Genomic DNA, 15,643 nt, shown 5'->3' on the forward strand with positions numbered 1-15,643 from the left:
GGAAGTATTTTTAAAATGATTGTGTTGGGTTTATATGTATCCCTGAGACTTCAGCTTGTGGCACAGCAATCAAAGCATATTTTTTAGGTACAAGGAAGCCCAGGTTTTGTTTAACCACAGCAGTTAAGCCCCTCCCACTATCATGTTTGGCCACACCCACTTTTTGCTGCGGCACACTATGTGCGCCACAGGTCACTATCTCCCTGAAATATCACTCATTCTCAAGTTCAAAAGTTGGGAGGTATGCTGTTACCTTCTTCACCATCTGTAGCCTTGTTTACATTATTGTGATGTTTATTTTTGTTATTTAGTGTCTTACCTAAATTATGGAATTATCTCCATCTTTACAACCCTGCCCTCTTGGTCCTCTTGCAGTTTGATTGTGGTGTGAATAGTTTTCTCTGATAGCTGTGTGCTTATTATTAACTCCTGACTGATTAACTGTCCAATTCAATCCCCACCTTCCACTGTATAAAGCTAGACCACTTTATGGGGGAGCACATGGTAGGGTGGCACATGTTGGGGTTCTTTCAATAAGTGGCGTCCTTTAATTAAGTGGCACTTCCACTCTAGCGTCTGCACAAAGTGAGAATCTACAGCTAACTACTTTGCAAAACACCAGGTTGCAGGTGACCCCCTTTCCCCATTTAACTCTCCTTCCTCTCTGTAAAATGCATTCTCTGCCTCTCCTTTTACAGTTGTTTCCTCCTCCTCTCCTTAAACTCTGTTTTCTTCTCCACCCCACAAACGCCTCCTAATTTTAATCTCACATACATAAAGCCCTCAATATTTTGAGGCATGTCCTTTCATATAAATCGCACTCCCATATCACCTCCCTCACCCTTCTGCTTCACCTAACCTCTAGAGATATGTACCCAAACCCTGGGCCTCCATCATTTAACTGTACCCAACGCACCCATTACCCTGCACCTCTGGCAGCAGCTGCAATCCACACAATTTAGTTTCCATTCCTCTTCTTCTCAAAACCAGTCTCCCCTTCTCCTGTGCCCTTTGGAACGCCCACTCTGTCTGCAACAAACTCATCTCTGTCCACGACCTCTTTTCACTAACTCCTTTAATCTACTAGCTGTTACTGATACGTGGCTACATGAATTTGACACTGCTTCTCCTGCTTCCCTCTCCCATGGTGGCCTTCTCTGGACTCACTCCCCCAGAACCAATGGACGGAAGGGTGATGGAGGGGAAATCCTCTTATCCCCATACAGCACCTTTCAGGTTCCTCAATTTCCACCCTCTCATTGTTTGAAGCTCACTGTATAAGTCTATTTTCTCCAATTTCGTTAAGAATTGCTGTGATCTACCGGCCCCCTGGATCGGTATCATCTTTCCTTGATTACTTTTCTGCCTGGCTACCCTACTCACTCTTTTCTGAAATTTATTCTTGGTGATTTCAACATCCCTGCTAATAATAACAATCCTGATACTTCTAAACTTCTCAGTCTAACCTCCCCTTTTTTTCCAACAAAGTTTTTTATTGTAAATCAGAATGCGTACAAGTCATATCATTTGCACATATTTATACATGTATACATTGCAATGTAATTGTACGTAAAGTAATGATGTTTACATACATGAATGGTCTGTAGTACGTTGCTTCTGATGTTCACTATTGATACTATCATTTAATGTAGGGTATGATTATAGTATTTTCATTGAGGGGAGCTATTTCTCCAGTGGAAAGAAATTTACAGTGGTCATGAGCAGGTTTCCGAGTCCTGTAGCCATCGATCCCATATTCTGTTGTATTTGTCTGGGCACCCTCTATTGATATATATCACCCGTTTATATGGGAGTGTCCCATTTACCTCTGCTTTCCATTCTTTAGTCTCGGGTGGTAAGGAACGCATCCATTTCCTGGCTATTATCTTTCTGCATGAGAACAGGGTCTCCTGCAGAAATACCTTGGTGTATTTTTCCAGTGGGTTCGGGAACACACCTAACAGGCATTGTTTGGGGTCCAGTGCCACAGGTGAGCCCATATTGTCGTGAAGGAAGGTCACTATCTGTTTCCATAGGCCCTGTATCTGTGGGCATGACCAGAGGAGATGGTAGAACGAACTCTCTGTGGACTTACACATGGGACACAATGTTGAGCAGTTATGTTTGTATCTGGCTATCCTATGCGGGGTTAAGTATGTACGGTGTATTATATTTAATTGTGTCAACCTATCTGACAGCTTGGGAGATACTTCTTTACATGTGTCCAATGCTTCTTCCCATTCCTCATCTGCTAGGTTACCCAGATCCCTTTCCCAGCGGGATTTGAGGCCGTATGCTATTTTTGTGGCTATTGGGATAGTGAGCATGTTATAGAAACAGGAGATTAATTTTTTTGGGTCTATGTCTTTTATGATTGCTATTAGAGGATTGGGGGCTGACTGTAGTGGGAGTTGTGGAAATTGTGCCTGTATTGCGTGTCTCAATTGGAGGAATCTGAATACCATATTGCTGGCCAGACGGAACTCCTCTTTAAGGGTGTCAAAATTTTTAAGGGTTCCGTTTGACCAGATATGGTGCAAGTAGAGTACACCCCTCTCCATCCAGGGTCTCGGGTCTTGGATATTGTGGAGCTCTGGTAGGCCTCTGTTACACCATAAGGGAGTGAAGTCGTTATGTCTGGGTATATTGAGTTTGTTATTTGCGAGTTCCCAGATGCGTCTATATTGGTACAACAGGGATGTTTTGTGTGTGTTACCTTCGTTGGTCCTAGTGCCCATGGTGATAGCATATATGGAATCTGAGATTCCTTGGGCCCATTGTGGGCAGAGTAGCATCCGGAATCTTTCACTGTCCACCTTATCTATATGGTAAAGTTGGGAGAGTTGGGACGCAATATAGTAATGATTAAGGTCTGGAAGTGCTGTACCTCCCATGTTTGTTGGGTTTTTGAGGGTTTGCCATGCAATCTTGTGTCTGTTTTTCCCCCACACAAAGGGCTTGAGAAGGGACTCCATTATTTTAAAGTGTTTTAGGGGTATGTATGTTGGGGTATGCCAAAGTATATATAATATTTTAGGGAGTAGTATCATTTTTATTAGGTTGATGCGGCCCCATACTCCTAAAGGTAGTCTAGTCCACGATTGTGTTTTAGTTTTAATAAGGGAATATAATGGTTTGATGTTGAGTGTTATATAGTCTGCTGGGTTTTTGGAGGTATTTATTCCTAAGTATTTAATTGTGTCTACTCTTTGTAATGGCAGGGTGGCTTGGAATTCTGTGAGTGGGAAAGTGTCTACTGGTAAAACTTGGGATTTCCCCCAATTTATTTTAAGGCCCGAGAATTTCCCAAATCGTTCAATTGTCTGAAGAGCCCGGTGGAGGGAAGGACCTGGGTCCGCCAAATAGAGTAATGTGTCATCAGCGTACATGCTGATTTTTTCTGTGAGGGTTCCAGTTTTTAATCCTATGATCTCTGGGTCTGTCCGGATAGAAATCGCCAGTGGTTCCGCAGCCAGAGCATACAATAGTGGGGACAACGGGCAGCCCTGTCTCGTGCCTCTGTGGAGGTCGAACTTCTGAGACGGCCATCCATTTGCCACCACTTTGGCTGCGGGATTCTGGTATAGTAATTGTACCCATTGAATGAAGTTTGGACCAAAACCATATCGTTCCAGACAGCACCAGAGGTATCCCCACTCAACCGAGTCGAAAGCCTTGGCTGTATCAAGGGTGACTATCACTCTTGTGCCTACATTCTCATGTATAGCCTGCAGGTTTATAAATAATTTCCGTAGGTTGAAGGAAGTGTTACGTCCCGGCATGAAACCTGCCTGGTCAGCATGGATAAGGTTGAGTATCGCTTGATTGAGTCGCATGGCTAGAATTTTGGCCAGAATCTTAATATCAGCCTGTAGTAACGAGATAGGGCGGTAGGATTCCGGGTGACCCAGGTCTTTTCCCGGTTTAGGTATCAAGACAATTGTGGCCTCGCTCATAGAGGATGGGAGGGTGAATTGTTGAAACATGGCATTATAAAGGGTAAGCAGTTTGGGGGTGATAATTTCGTTGTAATGTGAGTAAAATTCTATGGGTAACCCATCGGAGCCAGGGGATTTAGATTTGGCAAAACTTGCGATTGCGGTGTCTATTTCTTCTTTAGTGAGAGGGGCTTCTAGAAGCTCCCTTTGTTCAAGCGTGAGTTGAGGGAATGTTACTCCTTCCAGAAAGGGGATCATATCGTCTGATCCCTCTTGGGTCCTAGAATTGTATAAGTCCATAAAGAACTCCCTAAATTTAGATGACACAACAGGAGGGTCTGTGATTTTTTGTCCCTGTGGGCTATGAAGCGCAATTACCACTGGGGGTTTGTCCTCATTTCGAGCTAGAAACGCCAGGAGTTTTCCAGCTCTCTCACCCTGCTCAAAATACTTCTGTTTAGCAAAAAATAATTTCTGTCTTGCTTTTTCGTATTGGAGTTGGTTCATGATCCTAGATTGTAGTTTTAAGTGGGAGGCATTAGCTTGGGATGGGTCATTTTGATATGTGTGTTCTATGCGTGAGAGTTCAGTCTCCGCCCTCTCATATATATCTGATGAGTTCGCTTTGATCTTGTTGATGCGAGTTATTAGGGAAGCCCTGGCGTGTATTTTGAAAGTTTCCCAAACTATCAGGAAAGAGGCAGAGTCTGTGTTTTCTCGGAAGAAGGTCTCCCATTCGGCTGACAAGTCATCATCCTCTGGCAACAGCGTCAGCCAAAACGGGTTAAGGCGCCATGAAGTTGGTGGTTTATCTATATGGAAGGTGAGGGTGATCCAATATGGAGTGTGGTCCGAGAGCAGTCTAGGACCAAACTCTGTCTCAAGGAGACGTGCTAACAGATTTTGGGATATAAAAATAAAATCAATTCTTGACATGGTATTGTGTGTTGCTGAGAAGCAGGAGTATTTACGCGTGTGTGGGTGTTTATGCCTCCAGGTGTCTATCAAGTGAAAGGGTGAGAAAAGCCTGGCTAGTTTAGTATCTTTGGGGGAGTTTGTAGCAAGTGGAGTTGGTCTCAGTCTGTCCAGTTCCTCATTAAGTGTACTATTGAAATCTCCCATCCATATTGTCTGAGCTGTTGGGTATTTTGCTATAAAGGAGATTCCCTCTAGTAGTATGGAAGTGGAAAATGGGGGAGGGACATAGACTGCCAGGATCAAGAAGGGTTCCCCGTGCAATTTAGCGGATATAAATATATATCTACCTTGTGGGTCAGTGTGTAGCTCGCATAATTCAAAGTGCACTGTTTTTGCAATAAGTACCGAGACACCTCTCGAGTGTGTTGTATGGGTCGAGTGGAATGCCCAACCCACCCACGGGCGACGCAGTGTCATCTGGAGTCTACCCTCTATGTGGGTCTCAACCAGGGTCACCACATCCGCTCTTTGCTTTTTAATAAATGCGAGGGCTGCCGCCCGTTTAATTTTATCACGTAATCCCCTCACGTTCCATGTAAGGAACTTCAGTGATATTCTAGGCATTGTTGTTTGTGTCTATATATTGGTATGCTGATGTAGCTTTTAGCCCCATTGTGGCGAGGCGATGTAGGATGGTTAAATAGCAGAGATGGGTGATACAACATATTGTATTTGTCCAGTAGACACCTGATGGAACCGGGACGTGTTGGTGTTATAGATATTGCAGTTAAAGTGTGCACATTTAAGTTCAGTTTTTCAGCTCCCCTTTTCCGCTCCCCCCTCCCAGCAACGTCCCCACCCCAGTTAGTGCTAGCCTGCATCAGTAACAGATTTTTCTTTATGTTTTTGCATCTGATAGTGTGATAGAAGAAGAAATAATAAAAGGGCAATAAATGAAATGGGACGGACTTCTGTGCACTCAGCCTGAGGCTCCCTTTCCTTAGAAGAAACAGAACTGAAAGTATCAGGCTCCTAATACATCTGCAATATAACATGCTATGGGTAGCAGTTGAGCACCAGTTAAACGTAGGGTATGGCATTGTCACACACAGGTTAACCGGAGCACTTGTAGTTGAATTTGGCTTTTTAGTTTCCCCCTCCCCCTCCCCTGATGCGTATTCTCTCCAATTGGTCTCGGTGTGTATGCATGACAATGCTTTCCCTATGAACCCAGACTTGACGCTATATTGAAAGGTAACATATTTATATAGAAACGGGAGTTGTAATAGAATATGTTTTTGTGATTTCGATCTACACCCTTCTTTCCTTGATTGGAAAAAAGCAAAAATGGTTATATTCTTTTTGGTTATGTGATGTGACTCACTGCATGCAGCGTCTGAACACCAGTGAAACAAATGGTATGTCAGCGCCGTACGCTTGAACATTAAAACACTTACATTGAAATTCAACTTGTAGGTTTCCCCTCCCCCCTCCCCCCTCCCTGCTTTGCATCTTCCCCAACTGATGCTAGCATTCACCCATAACAAAACTTTCTGTACAGTCTCGGCCCTGACGGCATATTGAAAGAAAAAATAATGAAAGTAAAGTACTTGAAGTAGGGTGATTGTCTGCGCACCTCTAAACTTCTCCTTCCGTGGAAGAAGAGACACAGAGAGGGCTAACCTCTCTTCACTCAAGTGTGTAACTGGAGTTTGCACATTATCAAGGTTGGTGCTGTTGTGGTATTTTCTTCTTAGGCCGCCAGTTCCAGACTTGTATGGGGGCAGAGTACGCTGCACTCTGCTTGTGGACTGTAGGACTGCATCAGTCCAGAGCTCCATTGAAATGTAAAAGTAATGAGTGTAGTTCGATCATTTAGGGATTTGTCCCAGGAAAGTTCCAGCATTGTGTCTCAGAAATGATCCGCAGGATACAAACTGGATCTAAGCCCACACAGGAGAGTATACGTAGATATTTGTGTAGGCACTGTGTCTCTCTACCCCTTGGGCTATTCCTCACAACGGTAACAACTGGTGAAGTAAATAGGGGTAGGTGTTCAGTGGAAATTGATAGTGGGTTGTTGTTGCAACTATTTCAGGGGTGTGCATGTGAAAGATTAACGTATGATTACATACTCACAGACACTTTAATCCGCCTTCTCCAGGTTGCTTCTGCGTTCCAACCAGGCCATCAGCTCAGCGGGATCTTCAAAAAAGGAAACACGGCCGTCGTGTTCCACTCGGAGACGCGCTGGAAACAGCATGGCATATTTCATGTTGAGGTTTCTAAGCTTGCGCTTTGCTTCCATGAAATTTTGTCTGCGTCGCTGCACCTCCGCCGAAAAGTCAGGGAACACCGCAATTTTTACGTTGCCTAGGGGGATGTTGCCCCTTTCCCTTGCAAGTCGCAGGGCAGCATCTCTATCCTTGTAGTTGAGCATTTTAGCTATAAAAGTACGTGGTGGGGCTCCTTGTGGCGGCGGTCTGGCGGGCATGCGGTGGGCTCTTTCAACTGTCAGCATGGGGGAGAAGGCCTCTCTACCGTAGGTCTTGATGAGCAATTGCTCCAGGAAAAGCGTGGGGTCTTTACCTTCAGCCCCCTCCGGCAGACCAATGAGGCGGAGGTTACATCTCCTGCTTCTGTTCTCAAGGTCTTCTTGCTTGGAGAATAGTTGTTGGATTTGCTGCTTCATGTGGTGCACCTCCGTTCTCATTGGGGGAATAGTGTCCTCCATGTCACTGATGCGGGTTTCGGTTTCTTTAACACGGTCTCGGAGTTTGTGGAAGTCTTGTCTAATCAAGGATATATCTACCTTGACTTCTTCTATCTGTGAGGCAAGTGATGTTCTGCAGAGGGTTATTGCTTCCAGCAGCTTTTCTGTGTCTCCCGATGTGCGCTCCTCACCATGTGCAGCGTCGCCGTCATTTTCTGCCTGTTCCTCCCTGTCTTGTCGGCGGTATTGATCTAGTTTAGATGCGGCGGTTTTCTGAGCCTTCGATGGCGACATGATGTCCAGCTGTTAGGGTATCTGAGGAAATGGGGACAGGAGCTAATCTTGCTGTGTCAGTGTGTGGGGTATTACCCCTCCTTTCTCAGAGATGTTGGCAGACTGGAGCTATGCCCTGTGAAACACAGAGGGCCGAGTAGGTACTATTTGGAGGGGAAGAGCAGGGCCGTAGGCTGTGTTACAATACAGGCAGAGGAGGTAGGTGTACCAAAATGGCCGCCGGTCATAGCCTAGAGGTCTAGGCCGCAATCCAGGCCGTTCTCCCTGGGCCTTTGATGATTATGTGGGTTAGTAATCAGGGGGATGGGTGCAGTCCCGTTCTCCCAGTGGGTTATCCCGCAGCCAGGTACCTGTGTATTGATGCAGGCTTCAGGCAGGGCCGCAGACAAGGGGGACCAAGATGGCCGCGACCTCCGGTGGTAGGCCGAAGCCGCGGTCTAAATTTAATGTGCCGCCGGACGGGAGATCGCCGCTCCGTTCGGGCCGTCACGCGCTCTTTCTCCACGGGAGCCGGATAGTTCTGCTCCAGATGTCCCAGGGACACAATCCAGCCTGTTTGTTAGTGCAGGATGTCCAGGATTAATGAGGATTAGGAGTGGTGGACGGAGCTCTGTGTCTATACGTCCTACTCCATGCTGCGTCAGGCCACGCCCCCCCCTAACCTCCCCTTTTGAAGCAATGTATACATGCTCCTACTTACTCTGATGACAACACCCTTGACCTTGTATTCTCCTACCTATGCACTCCGTGCTGCCTCTCCAGCAATCCTTTTCCTCTTTCTGATTACCACCTTATTAGTTTCGCTCTCTCCCTGACTTCCACCACCACTCCCTTCAACCTCCTATTACCCGTAGAAACCTTTGTCACGTTAACCCCTCTCTTCTCTATTCTGCTACTGACCACCTTTATGACAAAATCCCACCCCTGTCCTGCCCAAATCTATCCACTTCCAGACATCCCAAGCCTCCCACGAGGTGCGGCAGTCTCCCGCATCTCGGCTGCGGCTCCCTGACACCCGCAAATGCCGCGCGATATCCTGGCTGCGGGGCCGATCCACTGTAGTTTTGCTGCTGATGCCTGCTATTACACCTCCTGACTTCTGGGCTGTGGCCTTGGCTTGGGCTGAGGGAGGCTCTGGCTGACAGTGCTCATTCTCGCTGCTCCACCTCTGCACCTCTCCAGAGTCAAGATATGTCTTCACTCGTCCAGGCAGAGCCAGCCACAGCTTCCAGGACAGGAGACAGCAGCATTAAGAGCAGGAGGTGGTCTTCCCACCAACCGATCCGTTCCATTTACATTGGCTCTGCCCTCTTACAGTGCTTCCTGCCTTTGGTATCTTCTTGGGGAAGGAGATGGATGCTGATAGCTGCGCCACATGAAGTGTTCCAGACTTCCACTCCAGGTATGTGACTGGCTGTGTGATTGTCTACGTGACTGGCTGTGTAAATGTGTGACTGGCTGTGTGACTGGCTGTGTGGTTGTGTGACTGGCTGTGTGACTGGCTATGTGGCTGTGTGTGTTTGTGACTGGCTGTGTGTTTGTGTGGCTGGCTGTGTGCCTTGTTGTGTGGCTGTATAACTGGCTGTGTGTCTGTGTGACTGGTTGTGTGAATGCGTAACTGACTGTGTGGCTGTGTGTCTGTGTGACTGGATGTGTGTCTGTGTGGCTGGCTTTGTGACTGACTGTATGACTGGCTGTGTGAATGTGTGAATGGCAATGGCTGTGTGTCTGTGTCCCTATTTTTATTAAAAAATATTGGGTTGGTTGGATGTGATACGTCACTTCCGCCCTCATTGGATCGTAGGTGGAGCGCAAACGGCATCCCTGTTTCCTGTATTGTATGCTTGCTTTTACATTGCTTATTGCGATGGAACTTTTTAATATTTTTTCATAAAATCATGACGAACGTCACAATGGGAGCCTGTTCTCTTCTTTTCATCACCCCACAGATGTCTGGAGATCTGGCAGAATGATCCGAGTTCACTAGGGATCTCCCTTGGCTGAATCGTTGGAATATCATTACCTTTCAGAGCATATGACTACCTGCAATGGGTGTCATGTTGGACTGGTGAGTAGGATGTGTGACAAGTGTTGGTGGAGGCAGGGGCGGATCCAGGGGGGGCACGGGGCAATTGCCCCCTCCGAGAATGTGGGTGAGTGAGTGGGCGGGCAGGTGTCACTGTGGGTGAGAGAGCCGGCGGGCGGCTCCGCGGCTGAAAGCACGGGCGGCTCCGTTGGTGAGCAGCTGTGCGGCTCAGTGACAGTGTGTGAGCAGCTGCTGGCCAATCAGGAAGCCGGCGAGCGGGGGAGCAGAGAGATAACATCATCTCTCACCGCCCAGCGCCCGCCCTGCATCCCTGCAGTTCCGCCCTCACTGTGCAGTGTGCAGGCAGCCGCGGCAGCAGAGAGATTACATCATCTCTCTGCTGCCCCTGGGGCGGGATGCACCGCTGACATGTCCGCTCAGGATGAGCCCTTTGTGTGCTCTGCTCTCTCTCTCCGCTCCCCCAGCGGCAGCAGCCAGCCCATTCCTCCCTGCCCAGCACTGATGTCTGGGAGGGGCGGGGCTGACACTCAGCGCTCAGCCCGTGGCGGCTCGGGTAGGTAGTGCTTGTCGAAGGGGCGGGCGTGGCTTGCGTTCAGCGCTGTCCTGGGAGATGAGTTAATTCACTGTCACAGGGCACAGGGGGCAGTGGCCAGCCAATCAGAGTGCGATCTGGGCACAAGGGGGGCAGTGGGCAGCCAATCAGAGCGTGATTTGGACACAGGGGGGTCACCAGTTGAATAAGCCTGACTCTGGGACACAGCAAGAGACAATTATAGCAGGCAAGTGACAATCAGCAGCGTGTGGCATGGGACGTGGCAAGTGAAAATCTGCAACGTGTGGCATGGGACGTAGCAAGTGACAATCTGCAACGTGTGGCATGGGATGTAGCAAGTGACAATCCGCATCTAGTGACAGGTGACGTGGCAAGTGACAATCCGCATTGTGTGGCAGGTGACAGTGGCAAGTGACACGCTCAGGGCTCCCACTGATTCTATGGTGAGTTGAACCATTTAATTTTTTATAACAATGTAATAATAGTAATAATGCGCTTCAACCATCCTGACACCATAACAACCATGGTGCCGTGATGCGCTAACACCAGCCATTTCCCCGTTAAATTTACCCCAAAAAAGTATTTTCTGGCAGTGCCCCTCCCGAGACTAGACTCTGGATCCGCCTCTGGGTGAAGGAAGATTCACAGTCACCTCTAATTGGCTATACCAGTGTAGCGCTGGTAGATTTATGATCTACCATCTGATAGGTAAATTTAGTGAATTGCTCGTTAGGGAAGTTAGATTTGCCTCTGTTCCAGCTTGGCTGACGTTGCGTGTGGTTCCACACTGAGCTGACAGTGTGCCCATCAGTTGCTGCCAGTGTGCCCATCAATTGTTGCCAGTGTGCCTTTCAATTGCCGCCAGTGTGCCCATCAGTTGTTGCTACTGTGCCCCATCAATTGCCGCTACTGTGCCCCATCAATTGCTGCCAGTGTGCCCATCAATTGCTGCCAGTGTGCCCATCAATTGCCGCTACTGTGCCTCAACAATTGCTGACAGTGTGCCCATCAGTTGCTGCCAGTGTGCTCATCAATTGTTGCCAGTGTGCCCTTCAATTGCTGCCAGTGTGCCCATCAATTGCTGCTACTGTGCACCATCAATTGCCGCTACTGTGCCCCATCAATTGCCGCTACTGTGCCCCATCAATTGCTGCCAGTGTGCCCATCAATTGCTTCTAATGTGCCCCATCAATTGCCGCTGCTGTGCCCCATTAAATGCTGCCAGTAGTGTGCCTCACCTGGTAGTCGGGACTTACCTGTCTCGCAGCGGGTCACGGTGGCGTCCTCCACGTCCACGCTCCTCAATGTCTCCGGTCCTCTCTATCAGGCGTCCAATCACAGCGCCTGTTGTTTCAGCCAATCAGGTGACAGGTAACCAGACCCGAGAACCTTATTGGCTGAGAGGTGGGTCAGTGTTAGGAAAGCGAGTCATTCGCTTTCCTAAACTGCGAATGCACAGCATTGCACCCGCTGTTTACCATTTTGGAAGCCCATTAATCAGGCGCTTCCAAAAAAACCCTGCTGCTGTAATTCAGGTGCCCAGCGCCTGACAAGGGGCCGGACACCTGAATAGGGGGCGGCAGCGGCGACCATAGATAGATTCATGCATTGCATGAATCTATCTATGGTGAGAGAGAGGTGACAGGAGAGAGGGGGCGGCGCTCCTGCACCCTTTATGGACGCACCAACACTGCTCCAAACTGCCAAGCAGACCTATTTTGTCACTCTCAATAACAACTTCTTGTCCAGTCCCCGTCAACTCTTCTATACCTTTAACTCTCTACTTCATCCTCCACTGCCTCCACCCACTAACTCACTCACTGCCCAGGAGATCACTTCAAAAATAAGATTGATAAAGTCCATGATGAGAGCTCTGCTGTACAGATACCTTTTAAGGTTATAAACCATACAGATAAAAAAAAACATAAAATGCGGTATAGAAAAGTCCCTGGCTCTATTCTACACTCTCTAACTCACATCTTCAATCTCTCCCTCTCTTCTAGCATCTTCTCCAACTCTCTAAAACATGCACTAGTCACTTCCATACTTAAAAAGCCTTATTTAGACCCCACCAATTTTAGCAACCTATATCCCATCTCCATGCACCCCTTTTCCCCCAAACTCCTTGAACTGGCCTATAGCCAACTGAGTGACCACCTCATTAAGAGTAACCTTCTTGATCCCCTTCATTCTGAATTTTTGCCCTCAACACTCCACAAAAACTGCTCTCCTAAAACTCACAAACAATTTAAGAATGGCTGAAACCAAAGGACACTATTATATACTCTTACTTCTGAACCTTTCGGCCTTCAATATGGTTGACCATCCCCTCCTCCTCAATAACTTTACTCCTTTGGTCACTGAGACTGTACTGTTCATTGGTTCTCATCCTACCTATCCCACCGCACCTTCAGTTAACACTTACAGATTTTCTTCCTCCTCTCCTCTTCCTTTCTCTGTCGGAGTCCCCCAAGGTTCTCTTCTTGGACATATCATATTCTTGATCTACACCTCCTCCCTGGGTCAGCCTCACATGGCTTTCAATATAATTTCTACGCTGGTGACACCCAAATCTATCTCTCCACCTCTTAATTCACAACTAGAGATGGGCCTAATGACCCCTGGTTTAGTTTGCGACAGAACTTTCGAACATCGCAAAAGTTCTGAACCGAATAACGAACCCCTTTGAAGTCTACGGGACCCGAACTGGAAAAATCAAAAGTGCCCATTTTGAAGGCTTATACAGTGCCTTGCAAAAATATTCATCCCCTTTACCTATTTTGTTACATTACAGCCTTTAGTTCAATGTTTTTTTTAAATGGATTATATGTGATGGATCAGAACACAATAGTCTAAGTTGGTGAAGTAAAATTAGAAAAATATATACATAAAACTATTTTTCAGAAATAAAAACTGATAATTGGCATGTGCGTATGTATTCACCTCCTTTGTTATGAAGCCCATAAAAAGCTCTGGTGCAACCAATTACTTTCAGAAGTCACATAATTAGTAAAATGATGTCCACCTATGTGCAATCTAAGTGTCACATGATCTGTCATTACATATACACACCTTTTTGAAAGGCTCCAGAGGCTGCAACACGTAAGTAAGGAACTCTCCAAACAAGTAAGGGACAATGTTGTTGAGAAGTACAAGTCAGGGTTAGGTTATAAAAAAATATCCAAATCTTTGATGATCCTTAGGAGCAGCATCAAATCTATCATAACCAAATGGAAAGAACATGGCACAACAGCAAACCTGCCAACAGACGGCCGCACACCAAAACTCATGGACTGAGCAAGGAGGACATTAATCAGAGAGGCAGCACAGAGACCTAAGGTAACCCTGGAGGAGCTGCAGAGTTCCACAACAGAGACTGGAGTATCTGTACATAGGACGACAATAAGCCGCATGCTCCATACCATAGAGTTGGGCTTTGTGGCACAGTGGCCAGAAGAAAGCCATTACTTTGTGGATAGTTATGCACATTGAATTTTACTGTTATTTTGTCCTATGTGTTGTTTGCTTCACAATAAAAAAAAAAAAAAAACATCTTCAAAGTTGTGGGCATGTTCTGTAAATTAAATTATGCAAATCCTCAAACAATCCATGTTAATTCCAGGTTGTGAGGCAACAAAACACGAAAAATGCCAAGGGGGGGTGAATACTTTTGGCACTGTATGCAAGTAATAGGGCATACAATGGTTATGGTGGTCCGTGTACTGCTTTGGGGGACATGTATCAATGAAAAAAAAGTTTGTTAAAAAACATTATTTTTAAATGAGCAGTGATTTACTGATTCTTAAAGTGAAACCATAAAAATGAGAGATAACAATAAAATTTTTTTTTTTTTAACTATAGTGTCTGGGGGGGGGGGTCCCCTAAGGCCCCTTTCACACTTGTGCGACTTGTCCTGCGACTTGGGACTGCAAAGTCGCAGAAAAAGCTGTACCCTATGATTTCCAATGAGTACCGTTCATATCTGTGCGACTTCAAGTCGCAGCGACTTCAAAGTAGTCCCTGCGCTACTTTGGACCGACTTTGATGCGACTTGAGGTCCATAGACCTCAAGAATACACAGGCATTGCTTCAAGCAGTGTCAAAGTCGCACAACTTTCAGGTCGCACAAGTGTGAGAGGGGCCTTAGTCTGTCTGTAAAGTGGCACATCTGTACCATGTAGAGAACCTGCTGCAGCAATAATGACATTTATAAAGCCAAAAAAATGACATTTTCCCTGCAAGCTTTCTTTATTTTGTAAACAACGGCTTGGGGAGCCAGTCTGTATGGTGAGGCTACAATTTAGTGCACTCAGAACAAGATTAGAGATTTTTGGGATAAATTCTGGTGTCTCTTTCGCAGACTTTGGATAGAAGTAACATGTGTGAAAAATTGGGCTTTGGGTGTTAGTGGTGCCTTTACACCGTAAACCTATAGAGGTACTCTTGATGAAAGCAAGAATTGGCCTTGCTGTCAAAAATTGAAATGATAAGCCCTGACCAAACAGTGCCGGAAAAATTGGTTGTTGGCCAAGGCCATAAGGCCTTGATAGCTGCTGCTAATTCAGGACTGAGTCATTTTGATGAATGTCAGCCGCTCCACGGAGTCTGTAGACAGATGCGCGCTCTTATCTGTCACAAAGCCTCCGACAGCACCAAATGCTGCTGGATGCAGGGCAGCCCAGCAGCTCAGTTGCATACTTGGCAGGTTCTAGCCAGTGGTCTATTCTCATGACCCAGTAACCCAATGGATCAGAAAACTCTCCATGTGTGTTTCACCCCTAGATAATCCCCCACCATATGATTCAGGCACTGCCGATGGGATGTGAAAGCTAGCAGGCCTGGGTGCTGAGGACTAAAAAAAATGTTTAAATGCATTACTGAGGCGGCCTCCTTCTCCACTGCTCCTCTCTTGACCAACAGAAGCCTCAAAACTACATTTTCCATGAGACTGTAACCTACCAGAGTCTGGAAAGGCATTACATAAATTCCTCTTTAAGGTGTCCTCAAGAGATTTCATCTTCTGCTTCCTCTGTGGGGATGGCATGAGTTCTGATGCTTTCCTCTCAAGGAGGGTTGCCAACCAATAGTGATCCTTCTCCTTGATGCCACATATTCTTGGGTCCTTTCGCAGGCTTTCAAGAAAGAGGAAGCCCATGCATCACAAGTTTGCGGAGGCATGA

Source organism: Aquarana catesbeiana, linkage group LG02 (genome assembly GCF_042186555.1).
Source record: "Aquarana catesbeiana isolate 2022-GZ linkage group LG02, ASM4218655v1, whole genome shotgun sequence".
Lineage (NCBI taxonomy): Eukaryota > Metazoa > Chordata > Amphibia > Anura > Ranidae > Aquarana > Aquarana catesbeiana.